Genomic DNA, 19843 nt, shown 5'->3' with positions numbered 1-19843 from the left:
TCTGAAAACAGACATGAAATTATTGTTATTGAAATTTTTGATGAAAAAGAATGTACAATATTAGAAATAAAATAATCATAACTTAGTAGCAGCGAATGCATTAAATGAGTCTTTTAAATTTTACTAGAAAATGTAAATATGTGCGATATGTGTAACATATAAATGAATGCTGAATTCAAAATTATGCATATAAAATTAGAAATGAAAAAATTAATTTGGATTTTCGAAAAATTATGAATTTATAATAAAAAAATGATCATTCCATAATTCTATAAGAGCTAATACAAATTACGCAATAAATTACGTAATAAATAATCTCGATCAATTATCGGATTTTACATGAAACGAGTAAGAACGAAAGAATCAATATAACCTATCTCTCATACATTTAAAAGCAAATTCAGTTATCTCTAACGAAATAGTAAGCACTCAATGCTTGAAATAAACACGAAATGCTTAACAAGGAAGCTTTTAAAGGTATTCCATTTTATATGTACAAGTATACTTTAAAATATCTAGAAATTATAATTACGATATCAAAAATCTGAAATGAAATCAAAAGATCCTATTAGTACCAAGATAACAAAGAAACATTTATTCTCCACCTTTATTCTCGTGATGCTACTAGTTAATAATAGCTTGCTGGTGGGCTAACAATTAAACGAATAGAACAAAAGAAATAATCACGATGATAAGTATGCTTATTAAAATCATTTATTCTGTATATAATCATGGTACCACGTAATCCACGAAATCATTGGAAATGGCGTTCCGACCTATCGGTCGCATATCAGATAATTAATTTCTCTATTCAAATTAATTTATCGCCAACGTCCTATACTGTGGCGTAACTAATTAATTAGCTGAATAAGCGACTACGACGAATCATCCACTTCTCGCGAAGCAATCGAGAAATTGTCTCTTCTACTCGCCTTTGTCGTTCATTGTCTCTTCGTTCAGTTTATTGGAACTATGTATTATGAAAATTTTCAATTGCCTTTCAAAGGAACGATGTTCTCACAGACTATCCTTTTCCTCTTTCTTTTTTCTCTCATTATTTTCTCTTTTTGTGATCCTTTTATGAAATTTTTTATATTTTCTGTCATGCAGGATTCATCACAACTTCTTTGATTCTCTCTTTTTTCGTCATTTACTTTGTGAAATCTCTTCTTCTTTTCTATTTTTGTATTTTCGTATAAAATTTTTCTGTTTACATGCAGAGGTTTCTATCTTCTGGCTTTGCCTTCTTTTTTTAGGCAGCGGCAACGCTGCAGCAACTACGTGGTAAGTTCGTGTTCGTCAAAACGGACGAGTGGAATGCTGGCGCCCGGCATTGAAGCACTGTATTGTTTTATATAATCCAATTCACACGAACGATTTGCAGAAATTGGACACTCAATCAAATTTTCATTGTTCTTTTGCACTCGATTCATCAAAAGATTTCACGATGATACGAAAATAATTAAAAAATGTTCGTTTTCTCTCAAATCGATAATACATAATATAAACATGAAAGTAAATGCGTCTTTGAAAAATCTGATACTAGTGAAGAAATATGTCCACTATCTCCTTTTTTTTTAGATTGATATACTTTTAAATAACACATATAAAGAAAATACATTTTCTTATGATTTTGGTAACGGATTATCGCATCCATGGCTAAATTGTAACCGAGCAAATATGCAATATGAAAGCTGTTGGACTATTATGGGAAATGAATGTGTATGTGATAGTATGCGACAGTAAAAATTATTCAACATATTGAAAATAAGTTATCTTTATACATAGATTATATAGATATACCAACCATTTGTTTAGTATCAATGGATGCCGATATTTTTTTCCTTTGTTTCATTTCTGACGGTTAATTTTTAAGAGTTCAATCCACACTACAGACGTTCTTTCTTCGAACATAAATTAAATAAAGAAATAATTATTACAACAAGAGATTGTTACATCTTCCAATTTATTGCCTGCGAATGCAGAACGCAGTGGCAAATTAATGAATTGCAAGAAAAATTGGATGCGTAAACGCGGCGGTGGCAGACACAAATCAGAAGTAGGGAAAGGGGAGAGAATTTTATACAACAAGAAAGGACATGAAAAGTAAAGAGAGAGACGGTAGATTTTCCTCTGTAGAAATTTTCCATTCTTCAGTTTTTCAATTATCGAAATTTTCTCTCTTCGTCTTTTCATTGGATTCTATTATTCTATAATGTAAGGTGCCTCAGTTTTTTCCTACTAAACGTTGTCAGTACATTCCATAGATCAAAAGAAACAAAACTTGTCATATAAACATATTAATGTAAGTAACTATTATAAATTACTATTATATTATTTATATTAACTAAGAAATCGAAATTAAAGTATTATGCCTACCATTAATAATGTTTCTGATAGAAATTGTGAAGGAAATTGATCGAAGGAGCGATCTTTCAACACAGTCGCCTCTTTGCATCTGTCTATTTAATTATAACGCTCGAATGGTCGCGAATGCGATCAGCAATTATAATGTGTTATTCATTAGCCATGCCATACGTTGTGTGGCAATTAAATTGGAATTTAAGAACAATCCCCGTATGAGAGGAATTTAATTATACAACAGCTTCGATTGATTTCCGATTAATTTAAGGAGAGATCGATAATTAATCGACCAGACATCGCTGTTCGATTCGCAGCACTATTATAATATTGAAGACCAGAAATGAACAAAAAAGCACGCGTGCGTATTAGAATTTCTGCCAAAAGCATTTGACTTGGAACAAAATATGCATATGTTATTCCAGCGAAGTTAGTATAAATTCGATGGTTTTTACTTAGTACGTTATATAAACTGAGAAAAAGTTTGGGAATTGGAATATTAGTTTTGTTGCGATTCACTTTATTTCCGTTTCTTCCACAGTAATTATTATCTGTTTAGGCTTAATTTTTTTCTTGTTCTCATATTTCTAGTATTTAATACCTCTTATTATAGTAATATAATAATAATAGTTTACTAATAATAATAAGGTAATAATAATGAAACATAATAATATATAAATAAATTTGTTATAATATAGAAATAATATAAAATATTTATATGATAATTACTAATATGATCCTTTTAATATTATTATAATATATAATATTTTGGAACTTCTTTGACGGATAAACGAGTTCCAATTGCTTTAATTAAATAATTAGTTTAATAAGTTGATTCTACTACACAAAATGAAATTCTTGATAAATCTCACGTCTAATTATACCGCACTACAATCATACCATACTTTTTTCTTTCATTTTTACTTATATAATATGCTAAAATTGTTTTCCGTAAAAATACTGAAATGTTCTTATGCTTACTCCTTTCACACTGTAAATTTTACAAGATCGATCGTCCAAAACTCTCAAAACTAATGAAATAAGCAGAAGTTCACACGACTTCAATTTTTCTTCCTTTTTCCCAAAACTCGAATTGATACTTTCAATTCATTGCGCCATCGATAGAATTGCACTTAATCGATAGAATTCAGCTGAAACTCGAATCTAACGACAACGTACCCTAATTTCAATACAGATTATAGCTTTAACGCGCACAGTATCTCGAGTAACGAATATTGAATAACACGATCTCCGGCATCGATACAATCGACCTAGTAATAATATCCTAGTAACAATAATAATCACAACGATGGTGACGCTAATAACGCCACCGCCGATTATGTTAACCGGCGGATAATAATGATCCCTGTATCCTTATGTCGTCGAATCACCGAGGCATAGAGGGGACCGTTACTGGAACGACACGAAGGTAAACGGTGCACGCTTCCAAACTGCATTCCACCGTTCAATCTATTTAAATTAACATGGCTTCGCTGTTAAACTGCTATCAAGGCGTTCGGCAGCATGAACTGGGCGAACGAGCCTTTGTCATACGGCGAACGTCCGCCTTTATTTTTTACCACCGTCACGTGAAGAGGCAGAAGTATTTTTTTGGCACTTCTGTTCGCGATTTTAGATAAATTGGAATCGCCTCTAAGGACCACTATCTGAATTGAAAACAGTCGATTAATTTCTACTTATGTGCTTCTTTCATTAGCATTTCCTTTAAAACCCTTTCGCTGTCGTTAAAAGTAGGAAAGGAAAGAAGAAGTTACATTTAAGGGAAAAGTCGCTGTTCACGGCCAAACATTCAAATTTTCCAGATTTTGCATAATATAACATATATTTTTTCATGTGTAATAATAAAAAATGCTACGTAGACAATCCAGGTGGATTTTACAATGCTTTGCATACGTAAGTTGTGAGTAAATCGGTTCTTACTGCAAGCCACATGTATGTGACATATTGTTACCTATTCGGTGCACTTGATGTTACTTGACGAATAGAAGTTTCGATAATGAAATCAAAAATAACAGCTATGTTTGCATCTTACATCGAGCGCCGAGCGATCTGCGAGTGTCATGTTAGTGTCTTTTCTCGCAAATCATTCACGTGGTTACTTGCACAAAATCTAACAAAATTAATAACCTAACGAAATTAATAATCTAACATAAAAATAATAATCTAACGAAATTAATCGCCTAATGTAAGTACGTACAATTTTTGTCAATCCAGAGGAAAGTTTCAAAGTAACGTAAAACAATGTGTCGCATTCTCTGAGCAGTGATCATTTTTTCTTGTCTCTAATACATAGAAGTATACATATATGGGAAAATATACTACAATTAACATTCTTATAACACACACAGTTATCAAAATTTGGTAGTGATATCATTTTATTATATCCGTCATATTTGAAATCTGGTTTTCAAGATTCTATATATAATTCCCCCTTGTTCCCTAGATGACACAACAGCGAAAGTAAAACACAACGTTGAAAGAATATGCTCTTCATATCTTTTCCTTGTGCTCTAGATGTTGCGAGTGTTTCAGACTGTATTACTTTGTCCCCGCACGGGAAGGGAATCCATGCGAACAGCAGGCAGCGGCAATGGACTCGGAGCTATCGGGGCAGGAAAGAAACGCAACGCTAGCGGGCGGGACGCGCACAGCGAGAAAGTGCCGGGCCTTCCCCGACCCCCACGGTGTGCCGCGGTGTCGCTCACCGTGAGGGACGGCTCGGGCTTCACGTACAGGTATGAGATGTCAGTGGTGAAGAGAGAAGTCAAGCTCTTCGAACTCGACATCACGGAGTTACGACCGAGGAGGGCGATCACGGGAGCGCTGCTGTTCGAAATCCCAGGCCAGGACGCTGGAAGCAAAGCATCGCGACTGGCCTAGCGGATGGCGGCCACGCTGAAGGATTTCCCCGCAAAGGTAACCGTTCCGCGAAGGACGGCCGAACTAAGAGTGACCGGACTGGAGGACTCGGTCACCGCGGAGGAGGTGGCAGCCGCCGTTGCTGAGGCCGGGGGCTGCCACGCCGACGAGGTCAACGTGAAAGTTATACGTTCCGCTCCTCGGGGCCTCGGGTCGGTATGGCTACGCTGCCCGCTGACAGCGGCCAGGAGAATCAGCAGAGGAAGAGATGCCGGACCAGGAGGTAGGCAGTGACCCGCCGCGACGAGGACTTCATGGCGACGGCCGCTATAGCCGTAGCTTGGTTGGAAGAATCCCCGACCGACGAGGACGCGAAAGCGGGAGCGACCCGGCTGAGACGCGACATGCACGCGATCTGTGATTCGTGTATGCCACGGTCTGGAACGCCGCGCCGCGCTGGCGCTGTGTACTGGTGGTCCGAGGAGGTCCACGCTCGGCGCCAGTACACCAGATCCCGCCGTAGACGGCGGGAGGACGAAGGCACGGTGGCTCGTCTGTACGAGGCCTACCGCGAAGCGCGGAGGCCCCTGCAACGAGCCATCAAGGAGGCACAGAGGCGGGCCTGGGACGAGCTACTGGCCAGCCTCGACTCTGATCCCTAGGGGCGCCCTTACAAGATGGTATTGAACAAACTCCGTCCATGGGCACCTCCCTTAACAGAGAGCATGGACCCTCGGTTCCTGGAGGAGGTCGTCGGCACCCTGTTCCCGGGAGCAGCGAACGAGGGAGTTGGCAGCTTTACCGAACAGGAGGAGCAAGAGTCCCAACCGCTGGAAGAAGAACCACGGGTCACCGCGGGAGATTGGAGCCCGGAACCGAGGGTCACCGAGGAAGAACTGGCCGGGGCCGTCGAGAGGATCGGAGCGCGGAAAGCTCCGGGTCCCGATGGAGTCCCGGCCCGCCTGTGAAAGGACGTCGCCGGTGTCTTGGCCCCGAGACTAATGCGTCTGTTCGACGGATGCCTGTCTCGAGGTGAATTCCCCACTTCGTGGAAGGAGGGGCGGATGGTCCTGCTGCCGAAGCCGGGGCGCTCTCCGGACTCGCCTCCCGCCTTCCGGCCGGTGTGCCTTTTGGACGAGGCGGGCAAGCTGCTGGAGAGAGTGGTAGCTGTCCGCCTGGAGTCGCATTTGTCCCGGAGCGTGCCCGGGCTGCACGATGGCCAGTTCGGTTTCCGGAAGGGGCGGTCTACGACCGACGCTGTCGCCCGTGTCCGCTCCCTTGTAGAGGGGGCCGAGCGGCGTGGTTACGTGGCGTTGGCCGTGTCGCTGGACGTGGTCAACGCCTTCAACAGCATCCCGTGGGACAGGATATGCCGGGCCCTCGAATTTCATCCTGTACCCGCTTACCTGCGGGATGTGGTCCGGGCGTTCCTCCGGGACCAGAGTATCGTCTACACCGTCCGGGGCGGAGGGGTGACCGGGAGGGCTGTACACCGCGGGGTCCCGCAAGGTTCGGTGTTGGGCCCGTTGCTGTGGAACATCGCGTACGACGCGGTGCTTCGGACGCCGATGCCGCCGAATTCGGCACTGGCGTGCTACGCCCATGACACGTTGGTGCTGGTCTGGGGCACGGCATGGGGTAGAACCGTCCGCCTGGCGGAGCTGGCGGTGGCCTGCGTGGTCGCCGAAATCAAAGGATTGGGACTGAGGGTGTCCCCTGAGAATTCCGAGGCAATGTGGTGTTGCCGCAAGGCCGATCACGGGACGCCTCCAGCGGGTTACTGCCTGAGGTTGGAAGGGGCTGAGATCGGGGTCGGAACCAGCATGAAGTATCTGGGCCTGACCCTCGACAGCCATTGGACCTTCGGCGCTCACTTCGAGCGCCTGACGCCGTCTGTTGAGGCGACGGCGAACGCCTTAGGACGTCTGCTGCCTTGGCTGGGCTTGCCCGACGTCGGAGTGCGCCGGCTGTACGCCGGCGTGGTGCGATCGAGGCTCCTCTACGGTGCTCCGATCTGGACGGAGGACTTGATGACCAACCGTTGCAGTCTCCTAGTGGTCAGGAGGCTGCACAGGACGGTGACCATCAGGGTAGTGAGGGGCTTCCGCACCATTTCGGCAGCGGCAGCGGCGGTGCTCGCCGGATTTCCCCCGTTCGAATTGCAGGCCCTGAGGTGTCGTGAGGTTTATCTCCACACTCGGGGTCTGTCGGACGGGGCGGGCCCGGTGGGCGCCGACGTCAGGGTTCGAGCTCGGCGAGCTTTGCTCGACAGATGGCGCGCCAGCCTCGACACGATAGCGGGTGCGCCGGGGAAAAGGGTCCTCGGCGCCGTCCTTCCAAACTGGGACGTTTGGTTGGACGGCGGCGTTTCTCCCCTGACCTACAGGGTGACGCAGGTGCTCACCGGACACGGTTGCTTCGGTGAGTATCTGCACCGAATCGGGAAGGAGGCGACCGCGCGCTGCCACCACTACGATGCGAGCGTGGATTCGGCGCAGCACACGCTGGAATACTGCCCGGCGTGGGCGCGGCCGCGCCACGACCTCATCGTGAAAATCGGTTGGGATCTCTCGCCGCCGACGATCCTCGAGGCATTGTTGGTAAGCGAGAGACGGAGGAGGGCCGTGACCTCCTTCTGTGAGCAAGTCATGCTTCGAAAAGAGGCCGTGGAGAGGGTGAGGGTGCGGTACTCTCACCCTGAGAGGACTGACCGGCGAGAGCGCGGCAGAGGTCATGGACGCGCTTCGGTGAGACGCACTAGGTCTGCCGCGTCCCTCGGTGGGGTGCAAACTTAGGCGCTGGCATCTCAGCCCCCCGGGGCCGCAAAGCAGCCGGGTAGGGGAACCGGACTGCCTGGCACGGCGGCTCCGGCGACGAGGCGCGGTGTGACGTGGCCGCACATCGCTCCATTAGGGGTCGTATTGAGCGCGGGGGGCGGGCCCGGTGTATCGCTTACACCGGTTCCCGGGCCCCTCTCGATCGCAGCCGGGACGGTCATCGTGGAGGTTTTAGTCGGTTGGAGTCCGGCACTACCACGCCGCTTTTCGCCAGAAGCGACCTGGTGTCCGTGCGGATTTCCTCCACGTTAATAAAAAAAAAAAAAAAAGAGTGTATTACTTTCGCCAACGCCCATGCCGCGCTGGGTGCACTCGTTCCCGTCAGATCACGAAAGTTAAGCAGCGCCGGGCACGGATAGTATTTGCATGGGTGACCGCCTGGGAACTCCGTGTGGCGTTGGCGAAGCGCGCTGGGTCCGCCGCGCCCCCCGGTGGGGTTCTGGCTTGGAAGCAGTCAGGTAGGGGAACCGGGCTCCCTGGCACGGCAGCTCCGGCTTCGAGAGGTGCGGTGTGACACTACCACGCCGCTTTCCCCAGAAGCGGCCTGGTGTCCGTGCGGATTTCCTCCACGTAAATATATATATAAAAAAAAGGATTGTATTACTTTTAAGTATTTAAATAAGATAATTCTTTAAAAAAGCAACATATAAATTATTTAAAATTGTTGATGGTAGGATTATCTCTAAAATAATTGGCTGTAAATATAAAAGATTGTAAAATCGTTTTGAGAATAGACAATACCACCGCCATATTCCATATCAACAGGATAGGCAAAACCATGTCCGTCAAATACTATAATTTAGTAAAAGGGATATGTCAATGGAATAGGACAATGGGTCGAAAGGAGGAGAATAATTTTATTTGCCTCATACATTGCTTCGAAAGAGAACACAGAAGCAGGTGTTCTATCTCGAATAAAGAATGAGAATGGCGAATAGGATAATTTGGCTTTCAATAAAGTTGTTCAAAAATTTGGTAACGGGGAAATAGATTTATTCGATATGAAAGTAAATAGCAAATGTACTCGTTTCCGTTCCTTGTTACCTGAGAAAAAAGTAAAAAGTCTAGACTCGTCTACAAGGTCGTGATCCGATCTGAGGTTATTTGATTTTTCTCATTTTTCCTTATGCTACTATTAAAGACCTTAGTAAAATAAAATAAGACAAAAGCAGAGGGCGTTAAGGATTTTGATCACCCCAAATTGGTCGAATCAAAACTAATATCCGGTTTTCAAGTGATTCCTCGCTGAAAACACAATTCTGATCTCGTTTTGTCTCCATGTAGATTGAGGAACCTTCCCCGGACAGGGCATCTAAGTTTAATAGCAAGAAGATTATTTGCCAAGCATTTACGAAGGGTGGGGCGAACCAGATAACAGCAGATATTATAGTACCGACACTGGCTGACGCAACTGTGAAGTAGTACGAGTTGCCTTTGCATCAATGGCAAGTTTTTCCAGGAAGATTCAATAGAAACTTCGTCAGCCCTGAACGTAATAGCGCCCTAGGTTTCCTAATGGGATGTTTTAACGCAACAGCACCTGATGGCACGTTGAATTCTTACAGGTTTGCAATTTTCCTTATTTGAAGTCACAAGCTGAAAGAGGTCGATCAAAGCATGTTTATACTTGGAACACATCTATGGTGCGGCAGTATACTATTTACAAAAGCTTTATCCGTTAGAAGAATTATCTCTAAAAAATGTAATTAAGAATACAAACATCGGGTTTACATTAGAATTAGGGTTAGGGGCGTGAAACGAATCTTCGCTTGGATTACACATTGTCGTTATGCAATAGAGAAGCCATTGATTAGTGCAAATACGATTATTACAGAACTTGACAAGTAACCGTGGTAATTAGATACTCGAGAAGCTAATGACAATGATCCTAGGTTCAATAACGAATCCGCGGTCAACGGGATAACAGGATGCTCTTTCTTCCAAAGCCCAAATCGTATTCGACTTGCTTGGCTACGGTGGAAGTATAACTAAACTAACTCCCTGTTAAAACGTAGAATATCCACCGAGCGTAAAGACGCTAAGTAACTTGCTAATACGACCTCACGAGAGAATGACTTTGTTAGGTGTTTGTTAGGTTGTGTCCTTTGTGAGATCTGTTGGGTGTTTCCTTTTTAGTCTTCTTTCTATGTTTGATGTGTTGATCGTTTCCGCTGCCAGCTGATTCGGATGCGTTGCTACTCTTTCTCTGTACCTTCTTGCGTATCTGCTAATCTCCTCCTTGACCGTTGGTATTCCAAGGTCTTTCCGTATATCTTCGTTTCTGACGTACCATGGTGCGTTTACTATTGTTCTGAGGATTTTAGCTTGGATTATCTCTATTTTGTTTATATGGCTCATTGCTGCTGTTCCCCATAGTGGTATTCCGTACGTCCAGACTGGTTTTATAATTGTTTTGTATATTTTTAATTTGTTTTCTATGTTTAGTTTGGATTTTCGACTTGTTAACCATTGCTTTTGTCTCCTTGCTGTCTATATTTTGTATATTATTGATTTAATATGTTGTTTCCATGTAAATCGTGTATCTAGGTGGAGTCCTAGGTATTTGACTTGCCTTGTTTGTGTTATTTGCGTGCCGTTTAGTATAATGTTTGGTGGTATCTGTTTTCGCAGTGTGAATATAATGTGGTTGCATTTATCGGGGTTTGCTTTAATTTGTTTATCTTGAAGCCACTTTTCTATTTTTGTGATATGTTCTTGTAGTAATGTGACTGCTGTTACAGGGTTCGTGTGCCTGATTAGTATAGCTGTGTCATCCGCAAATGTCAATATTTTGCTATTGGTAGCTGTTGGTATGTTGGCCGTGTATAATGTGTATAGCATTGGTCCTAGGACGCTTCCTTGCGGAACCCCTGCCTTGATATCTTTAACTTCAGAGCATGAATCTTTAATTTTTACTATAAAGGTTCTGCTGCTTAGGTACGAATTTAATAAATGGTATATTTGTTCCGGGAATTGTTTCCTGATTGTTTGTAGAAGGCTTTCGTGGTTTATTTTATCGAATGCCTTCTCTATGTCCATAAAGAGTGCTGTACAGTATTCTTTGCCTTCTAATGCTGTTATTACTTCATTAGTGAGTCTGTGCATTTGCTCTATCGTAGAGTGTTTGTTTCTGAATCCAAATTGGTGATCTGGTATCAGTTTTTCCTTATCTATTATGTGTTTTAAGCGGGCGTAAATTATTTTTTCTAGTATTTTGGATAGTACAGGAAGTAGTGAAATTGGTCTGTATAATGCTGTTTGATGTGGGTCTTCGCCTGGCTTAGGTAGCATTTTGATCTGTGCTAGTTTCCATAGTTTAGGATAGTATTGGATTCTTAACATTGCATTGTAAATTATTGTGATTAGTCGTACCGCTTTTGGAGGTAGGTTTTTTAGGATTTTACCATTGATTTGGTCGATTCCTGGTGCTTTATTGCTTTTTGTTTTCTCGATTATGTTTCTAATTTCCTGTGTTGTTGTTTTAGATATGATGTAGTGTTTGTTAGTTGAAGTACTAGTGGTTACTGCATCCTCGTCGGTATGACAATTGAGGTTGCTATTATTGATATTATGTGGTGTGAATGTGTTGCTTACGTGGTTGGCAAATTCTTCCGCTTGTTCTTCATTGCTTCTTGCCCACGTGTTATCTGCTTTTCTGATTGCTGGGACTAGTTTTATTGGCTTCTTTATTTTTTTTATTGTTTTCCATAGGGAGTAGTTGGTGTTCTTGTGTGCGGATAGTGACTCTATGAATTTTGTGAACTCGTTGTTGTTGTGTTCTTTTATTTTGTTTTTTATTTCTTTTGCAAGTTTATTTAGGTGTTTTTTTTCTCTTGTTCTATGTTTCTGCCATTTTGCTTTCGCTTTTCTTTTTTCTCTGATTTTTTCGAGGATGTCTGACAAAATAATTTTTGTTTGTCTATTTGTTGATTCAGGTATGGTGGTTGCTCATGCTGCTTCCTGAATAGTTTCTGTAAGAAGACGCTAAGTAACTCGCTAATACGACCTCACGAGAGAGAATGAATTTCCGTCGCGATGATGCTGCAGAGGAAAACTATGATGGGGTGTGTCTAAGGACACGAGATCATCGGATTCGTCGAAGATAGCCTTCGTTCAGAAGGTGAGGGAAATTGACGTTGCTGTTAATTGGTCAATTTCCATGTTGGTGGCTAGAAAAGGATGCTAGCCGTCCTTGAGGGAAGGTTGCTAGCGGGAAGCGTCGTTCGTTAAAAAATAGGTCTCCCCTATCTTCCCGTAGTTGAGACAAAGACTGTTTGTCTGTTTGAAGGACTTTAGGTAACTAGATCTTAATGTTTATAATGGCCCTCAGGCTAGCTGAACATGTACTGTGGAGATGCGTCGGCATCTGGTAACCATCATATCCGAAGAATAGGGTCTGCGTATGGCGAGCCACGAGACAGAAACCGTTGGAATGTTTACTGTCGCGTGCCGCTACAAATATTTCTTTTAAGGAGAGCTATGGAATTACTCCATACCTTTGTTAGACAAAACGTCCATCCCGTGACCGCGGCTACGTTCGGCGACTGGTTGTCGCCTCGAGCCCAAGCTCATTATCACAAATCTCGAACAAATACAATCGGATCAAATGACGACAATTGTATAATTACGCCTATAATAGAATCTAGATTACGGTGTTAAGGGATTTTCCCGAAGTTCCAAAGGAAAGGCTCCGATGTCCTTTCATCTCCGACATATATAATATAATATATAATATATTATAATATATTATATACATCTACATAAGAGCTTAATCTAGTATCGTCCTAGCAGTATCCGCTTTATTGCATAAATAGTGTAAATATTAAAAAGATTTGTCGCTTGTGGTTAAGGCGTAAATGAAAGGGCGTTATTGTAGATAGTTCGAGCATGTAACTAAAAATGAAGTATTTTAATTTAATTCAATTATATTTTATGTAACAACAGCATAATTAAAAAATATTACCATTTGAAGAAAAGTTATTTATGTAGAAATGTTATATTATTAGTTTGTAGGTAACAGTATGATTAATACAATATTGTTTGCACTAACACGAAATCGAATATAATACCCCGTTTCACGTATTCGTTACTCACTACTTCTACGTCACAATAACACAGCGATCTTCACACGACGACGATAAATTCAACTCTGACTCTCTCAACTCTCGTTACAATGTTTTCCATGCTCACTTTTTTTCAAACATACCTTGGTAACGTTCACAACACTCTTTGACAACGTCAACATATCGCTAACATACAATGTTATACAACATATAACGCTAATAAACAATTACCCCTTACGCCAAGTCCTTCCCTGATGTCACACTATCCCACAACATACCTGACAAACACATCTGCCCTCAGATGTGCTCACCATCGCTACTTTCACTCGCGTCACTAACACTATCAATGTTCCACCGCTTCATATAATCAGCCGCCGTGGAGGTCGTTGGCGACCCCTCGTGTTCGCCTTCACGTTGCACCATGTAGCGATCATTCCGCAAGACCTTCACCACGCGGTACAACCCAAGGAACTTCGAATGTAACTTTAGCCCTTGACCGCCCTGCGTCCTCTTGATTGCCACCAGATCCCCCGTCTTGTATGCTGTCGCCTTCTTGCGTCTCTTGTTAAACGCCTGTCTGTTTTGGGCTTGGATCTCCTCGATCCGTTTCCTTGCTTCTGTGCGCAACTGATGTCGCTCCTCCTGGAATATCGCGGCCTGCTCATCCTCGATCAGCTGCCTGATCATCTTGCATTCTCATCCGTGTTCCGAACAACGACTGGAACGGGGTAACGTTCGTACTCCTACTGGGAGTCGCGTTCAAGTACCTCTGCGCTGTTTCTAGGTGTTTGTACCACTCGCCCGGCGTTGGCGCAGATAGCATCGTCGTAGCAGTTGTAGTTCGAATGTGTTGTATGCCCTCCTCACTACAGTAATCTTCAAAGGCACCGGCCGTGAATGAACCCTCACACCACGTCCTTCCCTGATGTCACACTATCCCACATATATATATTTTATATAGTACTGTAATTTTAGATTATATTTTATATTATATTATTATTTTATTTTACACTGAAAAAGGTAAGTAATAAAGACACTCTTACAATAATACAGAACCAGCAAATAACTTTAACTACCTAAGATATACAAAGTATTAAACAAGAGCGAACGATGTGTGTATAAGGTATGATTTTATTGTACTGTATTGTATGACGTGTGCAAAAATATTGCTTGAAGCTTATTTTTGAAAGTACTTTTCAGTTCATTTTCTAATTTTGTTAAAATGTTTAATTCAAAAATATGAAATTTATTAACATAACTTACAAACATGATAAAACGGTTTGTAGTAAAATTTTAGCAAAATGGCGTACAATATTCGCGAATTGCAAAAACAAATATAGACATTTTTCATACGAATAAACGATTGGAAACGAATGTTGTTTAGTTTCTTGAACAAATAGCACAAGTTTGAAAAATTTCATATAAACTTCGATTCATAACTCGAGTGAGCGATATGTTCGTTCGTTCGTGATTTTTTCAAAGGTTATTCGAGAAATACCTATTCTAAAACGATGAAAGTTTACATTTCACGCTGCCTGGGATATCGCGTTCGTACATTGAAATCCATCGATCGAGCTGGCAACGTGTTCACAATTTGTCGCGAGCCAAAAACGGAGTTGTGGTTTATGGTCTATAAACAAATCCACTTTCAATTTGTTCGCATCCTCTTACTAGAAATGCACTGCAATGTTAGATATCGCTGAAAGTTATCGACAGCAATCGAGCGCCTACGATCATATCAAATTCTTTTATTTTTCTATTTTTTTTTTTTTTTTGTATTTTGCAATGAACAAATTTTCCAGCTGTATATGTTTCATATGTTTCTCATTGAATCATTTTCGTGAATTTTCTAATGGTTTCTTGTAAGTGATATATTTACTAAATCAGAAAGATCGGTTTTAAAATTTAGAAGTATTTGGGATTGAATGAAAATATATGAATTTAAAGTCATACACATATATAATTTAGTTTTGCCAAATTTGCATTCAAGTTGAATATATAAAAATTCAAAATTTGATTTAATAATTTAACATAGATTTCGATAGATTAAAATTGAGTTAAAAGCTGGGTTTTATTTGAAAATTGTATCAGTAGCAATCACGTACTTATTTGAGTTATTGGGAATGTAGCAATTAATAATATTACACGACTAACGTAAATTAAACGGAAAAGTATGATTCAGATATGGAAGAAGTTAACATGAGAAAAGATTATTTATAGGAAAATGTATCGAACAAATGTTACTTTAGTCTTTAAACTTCCTTTATCACTTTAATTAAAGAAAAGACTAATTCCAGATATAATCTTCAATTTGTAGTTACAAAGAGTTATGCAACTTGAAAATATAGTTCCTATAAATTATATACAAGTACCATTATTAGTATCCAAACTCAACAATCTATATGTTATTGTTGAGATATGTGTAATTTTCTATGCTGCACTGGGTCAAATGCGTAGTAGAGATGCTTGTATGTAGTGTCGGTGTGTTGAGGTATGTGTGTGCACGGCGTCCCGAAAAACAGATGACTGTAAACTAGTCAGTCGGTTAAGAGTCGGTTAAGAGTCGGGTATGGAAGAAAGTGCTGAGACGCGTGCAAGTATGTATCGATGAATATATAAGGAATCGTCCATGAAATAAATATATTACTATTTTAATATAAATCGTTAGTGTAAATTTAATGTTCCTATAACATTATCTCGGCTCCAAAGATCCATAATTCTCAACAGTTATTACAATATATGAGTGTTATTAAAATGTATTAATTGTTGACAAAGAAATAACTAAATATAGCTTTATTACTTTCTTTCAGAATCAATAGATTACATATCTTAATTATTTCTTTATAAGCTATTGAATAATCAGATATATTAATATTAGAAATTTACATATAGACCCACTGTTCTAGATACTATTGCGAATTTATTAGAATAACTTTTTTCATCAGATTAATGGAATCATTTTATTTATTTATTTTATTTGCTATCTAATTCATATATAATTACGAAATTAAGCATTCCAGATATAAAGAATTTATTCATTAATAAAACATAACATTTCATTCCAATATAGTTTCTTTCTGTTGTAATCTAATAAGAATATATTTTATTCTATATCATTTTGCCTTATAACATCTATTTTCCATCTGTAACTACTTTAACTACTTTTCAATTCAATTAACTTTTGTATCTTAATATATCTTGTTATATAATATTATATAACTTGTGCAGTAAAAAAGAATATCGCTAGTATAAATATATATTATATAAGAATTGTTTCAATTATATAAGAATTGCTTTAAAAAATGTAAAAAATAATGAAAATATTAGAAATGTAAAATATAGGACTTAAACCATAAAAATTTTTGTACCAACACATAATGTTACGTTAAACATATAACATGTCCCAGTGGTACAGAATATTCTGTAAGAATGAAATTTTGCAATGGTCTAAAAAGAAAATTCTTTGCATTCTGGAAAATAGCCACGATTATTAGACAAAACAACTGCGTTCGATTATGCAATTACTTTGACCGACGTTGTTCGCATCACGATGCCATCACATCCAAACTCTTTGCTAAACTAAATTGAACGCAAATAAAATTACTTTTAAATAAGCAATTACTCTGGCACTAATGGCAGAGCGAGCGTAATTAAAACAGCGACCAGAGCCACGCGTAATCCGACAAATTTCCTGCATACAAATCCGTCAAATTAAATTTCCTTGTTCCATGTGTGCAACGCCACGACACGCTGCAACGCTTATCTAAAAGACAGAAACAGGAACTATACTAGAGTTTATGAAAAGATGTAAAAGAAATAAAATCACGAATTATGGTTTACAAGAATATGTATGTATTGTTATGTTTTTCAGAATTTTATAGAATTTCAATGATTTTTTCTTTTTTTTTTAATACAAAATTTAGGAAATATGCATTTTTGACCTGTGGATTTGTTAGTATCGTGGAATTTCTACCATATTAGGTCTTTAATCTTCTTGAGTTAATAAAAAAATATACCATATGCAAATATATAAGTACACGTATATATGTACAGGCTCACGTAAATGTTCAAACATTTGTGAAAACTTATTTTGAATATGTTATATATATGCAAAACATTTTAAATCGTATGTACGATACAATTGGTTTAACACGATAACATTGGTAAAGTTTAAAATAAGCCCGAAAATGTACATTGAAGTTATTTATAGCAAGATATTTATCATAAACATACACTTGATAAAAATTACAAAATTATATAAATTATATAATTATCCATTATATTAGTAAGCTTCAATATTTAATGACACCATTTCTAGCATTAGTTTATTAGTATCAATGCATTTCTAGCATGTTTACTAAATATATGTGTTTAAAATAAATATGTTGTAATTTGTATATACATTTACGTTTATCTTATTATCTATTACAAATTATGCACATTTCTATATACATTTTCAAATTTGTGTTAAATTTTACAATTTTACAATAATATAATCTTTTCTATAAAAGCGCTTTATATGACACATACAATTAGGACAATGAACATAAAAGTTTCCCCCATTAAGCATTCAAATACTTTTATGAATCCTGTATATTAATATTATTATACAATATTAATTCTAGTACTATATAATATATAATTTTATATAAATATAATAATTAATAATTATAATTTTATACAAATATATATGTCAGGTTATCATTAGAATTTAGGGCGCGTAACCATTCTTCGTTTGATTTAGCCATCGTTTTACAAAAGCAGAGATTATAACGAATAATAAGATTAACGAATAATATGTTTTAGGAATAATAAGTTTAACGAATAATGAGATTAACGAATAATATGTTTTACAAATAATAATTTTAACGACTAATGAGTTTAATGAACGCTATTAATAATGTTCTTGGGTTCAAACGAATCCACGGTCAACGGGATAACTCTTTACTATGCGTAGAATAATTTTAGGCACAAAAATACGATTGCTGAGATGCTCGGTAACCTGCTCGCTGTGTCACTTTCCAAGGCGATCACACAAATAATAATCTGATGGGAATCTTTTTCGCTGTACGATTGCATTTGTTTGTTATATGCTCGTTGGAAGCATTGAGAAAGTTCCAAACGCCGTTGCTAGGCAGTTTCTGTCTGGAGTTTGATTATTAATACAACGTGTGTCCCATTATATTGACACCTCCAAGGTACAAACCCATGTGGCTAGGCCCGTTCTCCAGGCCGTATGCCGCCACAATCACATTTCTAGGGAGAACCATACAACCACTCCACACCTCCGTCAGGCAAAACGTTCATCCCGTGACCGTGGCTACGTTCGGCGACCAGTTGTCACCTCGAGCCCAATTTCGTTATCACAAATCTCGAACAATTACAATCAGATCGAATGACAACGATTGCTTAATTACAGCTATGATAAAATCTAGGCTAAAGCATTAGAGGACTTTCCCAAAATTGCAAAGGGAAGGCTCCGGTTTTCCTTTCATCTCCGACATATATATATATATGTCGGAGTCAGGGTGGACTCTCGGGGCGTTCGATGAACCTTTACTTTACCATCGCGGATATAGCTAAGATTTATTGGTACAAATGTGGACACTACAAGAGGCTATCAACGTAATACACGATTCGGGTAACTCAATCGGCAATTCGTACAACGACTAACTAACTAACTAACTGTCTCTCTACTTCTCTCACTCTCGATCCAAATGAAACTGCCCTTATATATTCCTGTCCCCACTTCTCGGGTCAATCTTTGTTTTTAAGGAGAGCCATATAATCATTCCATACTTCTGTTAGGTAAACGTCCCTCCCGTGACCGTGGCTACGTCTAGTGACCTGCTATGTCACCTTGAACCCGAACACATCGTCATAAAGTCGGGTCGGAACATTAAAGTTATTTCTTATTTATTTCTTTTTTTTCTCTTTATTGCTTACAATGCAGTCATCGTAAAAAGTCTGGACTAGGGTATTGAGGTTTTCCCCATCATTCCAGACGGGAAATCCCGCTGTCCTTCCATCTCCGACATATAATTATAATTTTATATAAAATATTATATAATTATATAATATAATGTATAAACATCATCTATAGACGGAAAACAGGATAAGACCATGTTCCATTTTTTACAGGGAAGCAGTTTTTAAATTCAGTATATCGAATGCAATAGTTATCAATTAATCCCATGTTATCAAAATTGTTTTATTTGATTTTCAGACTAAACATGATATATTACTTGTCATCATATTCAAATATTGTTTGTTTCAATAGTTATATCTCTAGCTACTATTACACTTTATCGACTATATCTTTAAACATAACAGATATTTTCCATCTTTGATTATTTTATATCAAAGTATTCCTTTTTGGTTACAAATATATCACTAGAAAAGGAGAATCACCAAAAATATATTTATCATGTATGTTCTTTTTGTGATGTCTATGGGTCATATAATAATGTAATTACATATTGTTACGTACCTATAAAACACATATAATATTATTATAGTATCAATATCCTATATAATAATCCTGAAGGATTTTACAAATTATTATTGTCAATTATATTACAATATTGTTTGTGAAGTAATGCAATAATTATAAACTTCTTTCAAAATACTTCAACCATTCAGTTTTGTATCAAAAGAACTAGTGTAACCTGCCACACGTATAAATTTATATATCAAACACAT

The 19843-nt window shown here is 39.2% G+C and overlaps 1 non-coding gene across 1 annotated transcript; it reads left to right on the top strand.

Moving 5' to 3' along the window:
- The first annotated feature begins 8362 nt into the window (after positions 1–8362).
- LOC138187880 (5S ribosomal RNA) lies at positions 8363–8481 on the top strand. Its single transcript, XR_011175275.1, has one exon. It is a non-coding gene; the product is annotated as a 5S ribosomal RNA (ribosomal RNA).
- Positions 8482–19843: the final 11362 nt, after the last annotated feature.

Source organism: Bombus flavifrons, chromosome 15, assembly GCF_040668555.2.
Source record: "Bombus flavifrons isolate JBK064 chromosome 15, iyBomFlav1_principal, whole genome shotgun sequence".
Classification (NCBI taxonomy): Eukaryota; Metazoa; Arthropoda; class Insecta; order Hymenoptera; family Apidae; genus Bombus; species Bombus flavifrons.
The sequence above is the reverse complement of the archived record's forward strand: the minus strand, read 5'-3'. Positions and strand labels throughout refer to the sequence as shown.